The 6,372-nt window shown below is 41.3% G+C and overlaps 1 pseudogene; it reads right to left on the minus strand.

The window, feature by feature from the left end:
* Nucleotides 1–1,516: 1,516 nt before the first annotated feature.
* On the minus strand, nt 1,517–4,399 carry LOC108411372 (annotated as a pseudogene).
* Nucleotides 4,400–6,372: the final 1,973 nt, after the last annotated feature.

A 6,372-nucleotide genomic window follows, 5' to 3' on the forward strand; every position in this document is an offset into this window, starting at 1 on the left:
AAGAAGAAAGCGAAGACCAAACAAAATAAACACCAGAGCAGTGTCTTCAAACAAAAGAGTTTCTGAAAACTAAGTGGGGAAAACAGAAAAGGACACTCAAAGATATAGATTTTAATACTTAGACAACGAAAATAATTGAGAGAGAACCGCAAAATTTACCACAAACTCAAGACCAGACAAAACCGTTTACCAGCTTAGCACAAACTCAAGACCAGACAAAACCGTTTACCAGCTTAGCACAAACTCAAGACCAGACAATACCGTTTACCAGCTTAGCACAAACTCAAGACCAGACAATACCGTTTACCAGCTTAGCACAAACTCAAGACCAGACAATACCGTTTACCAGCTTAGCACAAACTCAAGACCAGACAATACCGTTTACCAGCTTAGCACAAACTGAAGACTGAGCCTTGAGCTGTGGGAGAGCTCTCCTTAAGTAGAGCAAGCACAGCTGCACCTGATCAGCCTCAGCCAGCTCATCCTAGTTCTTTGATTCCTCCTAGTGGTTGCAGGTGGCCTAGCAGGAGGCCAGGGTGTTACAAACAGTGATACAGTGAGACAAGTGAGACCTATATATACATTTAATGGACACATCAATTATAACCCTTCTATGAACTGAGTAGCAGCCAATCAGATTGTTGATGTGTGGTGGCCAATTATGTGAGAGCCACAGACACATGACGAGATTTAACACTGATTTATTAACAGTTTCAATCCTGAAAACAGTGGGTGCTGCACTACTCGTAGTCCAACTTCTCGTAGTCCCTGGTGCTGTATGAATTTGTTTATTAATAAAATTTTTTGGAGACCCCTAAGCCAGTGTAATACAGGGAATCTTTGTTACCACTACTTCCCTGTAATACAGGGAATCTTTGTTACCACTACTTCCCTGTAATACAGGGAATCTTTGTTACAACTACTGGGTTTTCTATCATATCATTAAATTGATAGAATGTCTCACTTGCTATGTTTTAAACAGGTAGACACCTGTCATGCAGGAAAGGTACACCTGCATCATGTAGGAGACAAAATATCATGAAAATGGATTTCTGACCCTCTGCTTGTTGTTATCTACCCTGAACCTGGTATTAAACTTGCACTTGACTCCTTACCATTGTGTGAAGCACTTTCTGACACTTACATCTCACCTAAATGGGCTCATTTATCGCAAAATGTTCTCTTATATAGGACAGTTATGTAATTAAGTTATAGATTAAGTATGCAGAATGCATGTAGTGATCGTCATACAACAGGCTTTTATTTTCTTTGTTCTCTCCATATTACTCACATACATGTGCACCAGTATGATGCAGGTCACTACAACACTGTTTAATACAGTGATGTAAACTGTAGGGGTCGTCCAGTATCTGTAACATTCAGACAGTGGATGTTGACAATTAAGAGAGACAATTGCAGAGACAACTGGGCAAAGATCATTTCCCCCACCCCTACAAACCTGGAATTTCTGAAAAGATAATGTATGCAAATAATTTATTTTTAATAAGAAGTTATATTACAGTTTAGAGTCAGCATGAATAGCGATAAATGGATCTTCTTCCAAGTTGCTGATGTTGAAATAGGCATATCCGTCTCCTCCAACCTGCACCTGCTTTCCGGTACAACTGCTTCCCTCCTTCTGGCCAGAGATCACATCACAGTAGGTTCCTCCAGGCAAACCGGTGTTCAGAGTTGTATCCAGGGTCCTGAAATTAACCAGAAACTCATAAGAACAAAACACCTGGTTTGGTCTTTGAGGATTTAAATTTGTCAATAAGCTTCCTTACCAATCATCATTATTAATAACGATGAAACCACGGCTACCACGGCCGAAAGCAACCTGGTTACTGCCGTTGTCCCACCAGTTGGACAAAGGCTCTCCATTGACCAAATTTCGGAAAATCACCATGTTTCTGTGGAGAAAGTATAATGGGGAGTATTTTTAGGAGATTCAGCTGCTAAACATCTCCTTAAGAACAAGTTAAGAACAGAAGGAACTCACCTGATCTGACGCCATCTATGCTCACAGACCCAGCCGTCTCCACAGCTAGAGTCTGGATTGATGGTCACAGGCTTGGTTGTGCCATCATCATAACTGGGTGGTCCAATCCAGTCATTCTCATCCTGAGAAAGCAAAGAAAGAATTAAAGACACTGGAAAACTAGAAGACTAACTTGAACAATGAAGAAAAAATTCCAGGTACCTCTCCATTGACAATGTTGCGGTCCCAGTGGTAACTGGACATCACTCTGGTAACTCCGTAGGGGTGGGCCAGCATCAGACCAACAGCCATCTTATAAAGCCTTGAAAGAATGTGTTTGCATTATACATCAGCATGAAGCTGTCTACAACAACACTGATTACACAGAAGGTTTATGATGCTGTAAAGTCTGTAATACCTGGCATCCCAGAAAGTGAGAATAAATTCACCTCCAGCTCCGTGGCCCCTTTGATTATCATGGTTGTCGACAAACACCAGGGCCTTATCGGAGGGCATCATGCCCCAGCCCTCCCCCCAGTTACTGGAAAGAAGAAGCTAGCTGGTTAGACTCAGAGAACCTGATTGACAAAACCAGAGTTACCTGTCAAAATTGTTATGTTTTGTTTACTCACGACAGGTAGCTCAGCTTTTCTCCATCCCATTTGCGCATAATGACACCCAGCTTGGTGGTATACTTGAATTCCTATTCCGGTGTACTCAGTACTCAGATACTGAGATGGCCTCATCACCCAAATTAATGACCTGAAACGATTTTCCAGTTGGTACGCTTTATGGAAAATAGCAAAAAAAAAGAAAAAAGACTATAAATAACAGCAAAAAAACCTCTTGGAAGATGAAGGGTCTGGAGCCAGAGGAGAACCATTTGGTGTTGAGATTATTGAGACGTCCGTAAACTGCATTAAGATCTTCAGGCCACATGTGCTTTGCAGCGTCCACTCTGAACCCAGCAACACCCAGGTCGATAAGCTTGTTCATATAACCGGCCACCTTATCACGCACATAGTCCTTCTCCAAGGCCAGGTCCAGAAGATCAAGCAAACGACAGTTTCTTGCCTGTCAGCATTGAATGAGTTCAGCCGTTAAAAAGAATATTCAGAAGACACATGTGCATTAGGGGATGGAGTAAAACAAGGTGAACACCCACTTGCCTGATAAATGTCATCAAAGTCCTCAATGATTCCACTGCTTGTGTAGCATTTGTCATCATTGAAGTCCCAGGCTGTGTAAGGAACTGAAGGGAAGTCTCTTTTGTTGGCATTAAAATATGAGCCACAGCTTGTGTATTTGCCCTCTCCAGCAATTGCTCTACACATGTGGTTGATCACAGCATCTACGTAGACGTTCACCTACACATTGCAAAACAATTTTACTGATTATTCTACTCTACGTAATTTCCACTACTTCAGTCCCTATGTTGATAACACAGGTTGGAGATGTTTGCTGGACTGTAGGCTCGGGCAGTATGTCAGTAACACCAAGCTATAATAATACTGAGTTAGAAATGACGACGGTACTTCAAAATGAAGATGTTCAATTTCTATTCCATGCCTGAATAGATAAAAAAAATCCACCCATTTATATTTTAGAGGGCTCACGGACCAATACGTGGCACTAATAGAGAACGTTGGGTAATCAAAGTCAACATGAGAGCAGCTCTGCTGCAACAAGGAGAATCAGAACCACACATTCTCGGCACACACCACAAAACACTTCCCACTCGCCAACACAAATCATTCAACATTCTCTGAACGGGTGCGCTGCTCTGAAATATCTATATAATACTGTGGGGGTAGAGAACAGAACAAAAGAACAGGAGTAGAAAACAAACGAAGCTGGAATTGGAACTGGAATCACCCCAACGTTGTTGCATCTGGTGATCATGTCCCTCAGCTCGTCCTCATTTCCTGATCTGGAGCACAGATTGTAGCTGATTGGCTGATATCTCTGCCACCAGGGATGCCAAGGGTAGACGACAATGCTCTCAGCAGGAGGAGAGATCTCATCACCCTCCGTACACACCAGTGGATACTCCAGTTTGGAGGCGGACAATTGAAGTCCTGGAAGGCAGGACGTCTGATCTGCTGATTTTCCACACCTGATTGGCTACTGATCATGTGACTCAACACATGCTGATTGATCTAAATTTTATATTCTACACATACCTGAACTCCTCCGTAGCCATTGGGTGCCAGATATCTCTCACACTCCTCTGCTATATCAGCCCAGTGCCATTCAAACAGGTGGACGAGGGAAGTTCTTCCATCTTTCATATGAGGGTCGAACTGAGCAGAGCTCAGCCCAAGCAGCGTAGCCAAAACGAGAAGCTTCATCTTCGCCTGGTTGAGAAGTAAATCACTCGAATCCTCAGTTCCAGTATATATACACACTGTGTTACTGTCACAGTGCCCACCCAGGATCTCTCCTGATAGAGAAGTTAATGTTTTAACTGTAATATGTCCAAGTAACACACCTGCTACCCAACATGCCTTTCTCACATGAAAACGCTTCTGCCTTCCACAGTGTTCAACAGGAAATGCCTTCCCTTGTGCGACCTGCACATTTGTTTAATTACCAAACAATGACAGATTGCTTTTTCCTGGAGTTTCACAGTGAGAAGCACCGTAAAGCCTTAAGATCTCAGCCTGCAACACACTGGCAAAGAGGAACGGAGGTGGCAGAAGTACACGAGCTCCTTACTTAAGTAAATGTTTTAATAATCTAGTAAAATATACCCAATACTCAGTATGATGTACATTTTTACTCAAGTATAAAAGTACATGCTCCTAAATATACGTCAAGTAAAAACAAAAGTATTTTTAAAAATCACACAGGCTTGATGATAACAAGCTTGAGGCAATGTTGATCTGCAGTGATTGGTAAGCCGTGACTGGAGGGCTGAGGAAAAGACAGCAGAGCTTGACAGTGAGCATTATTTTTGATTGATCATAATACATCGACAGCACTCACAAAAAATTAACCAAATTTCATTGTCTTAAAAAAAAACATTAGGAACCATTTTACAGAAATCTCTGCAGTAATCGCATAATTAGTCTACATTTATTCCTACTGTAAAACGCGGCTTTCACTGGGAGATGTTTTTCTCTTCTAACTCTGCGTTTTAAACATCTCAGACGCTGCCGACTCGAACTCCACCACCCCTCTGACCACCTTCCTGTGTTAATGTAGATGATGGAGTATTACAGTGATGGAGGTGAATAATGAGGAGGCGGAGCTGAACGGGCGGCTGTTTATTAGGAGGAGGAACGTTAGCGCGCTCGGCTAAAGCGTTTGGGAAATGGAGACTGAAACTGGGGAGCGGCGACGCTCTGATATACAGCAATCCACACCGTTATATATGTACTTACTTAAATCCTGATATCCTGTTGCTATTTACTATTTATTTTTAAGCCTCAGTCATCAAACCTCTGCGTCCACCCAAACCTTCTAGTCTATAGTCATAATATTATTTTCTCCTGCCTACTAAACACAAGTGTTGACTAAATATGAATGTAGAAAGGAAGCAATGTAATCTACAACTGATCACAATGAACAGTGGTTTATTAGCTACTTTACAAATGTAAACGTGGAAGATCCACATGTGGATGCCAATAATTTAGACTTTATTTCCTTTAGATTTTATATCCTTTTTTCAAAAAGGAAGAAAAAACACACTATGTGAGTCACGTGAACAGCAGTTCAGGTACACTTTGGTTCTTTCCTGTCCAAATTTGATGTCAGCAAATACCAACAATGTTTAACAAATAAAAATTGATGTGCCACATTTAATGAATGTCAACAGTGTTTACAAACTGTAGCCTGGACAAGATGACCGCATGCATAAACATCTTTTCTAAGCTCACACTTTGCAGCAGCAGCCTCTGTGGAGTCCAGTCCATCATTTTAAAACAGGACAGTGATGATCTAGACTCTCAGTCAGGGTTTAGCTACAGCTCTGACTAATGCAGAATGGACAGCAATGGACCGACATTGACCACTGATTTAATGGTGAATTTATAATGTTGATTAGCTGCGCATGCTGGGCAACATGGATCACATTATTCCGTAAATAACCATCAAGCCAGAGCATGAATAGCATTTAATATGTGAAAATGTATAAAAGGAAATCTGGGGGAGCCCGTGTGAACAGTCTTGATGTAGCTAATAAAAATAATACTAGTATTATCTATATTTTTCAGATTATATGTTTAGGTTTGTCAGTAGAGCCGTAAATGTTGACTGATTTATACATATTATTTGTTTATATTACATAGGAAGAATTTTTGGGGAGATCAGGACCGGCTCTGCCCAAAGTGCCCCTACTTTACAAGTTTTAAAGTTTGTTTACTTTACTTTATGTGCAGTTTAAAAGG

Source organism: Pygocentrus nattereri, chromosome 19, assembly GCF_015220715.1.
Source record: "Pygocentrus nattereri isolate fPygNat1 chromosome 19, fPygNat1.pri, whole genome shotgun sequence".
Classification (NCBI taxonomy): Eukaryota; Metazoa; Chordata; class Actinopteri; order Characiformes; family Serrasalmidae; genus Pygocentrus; species Pygocentrus nattereri.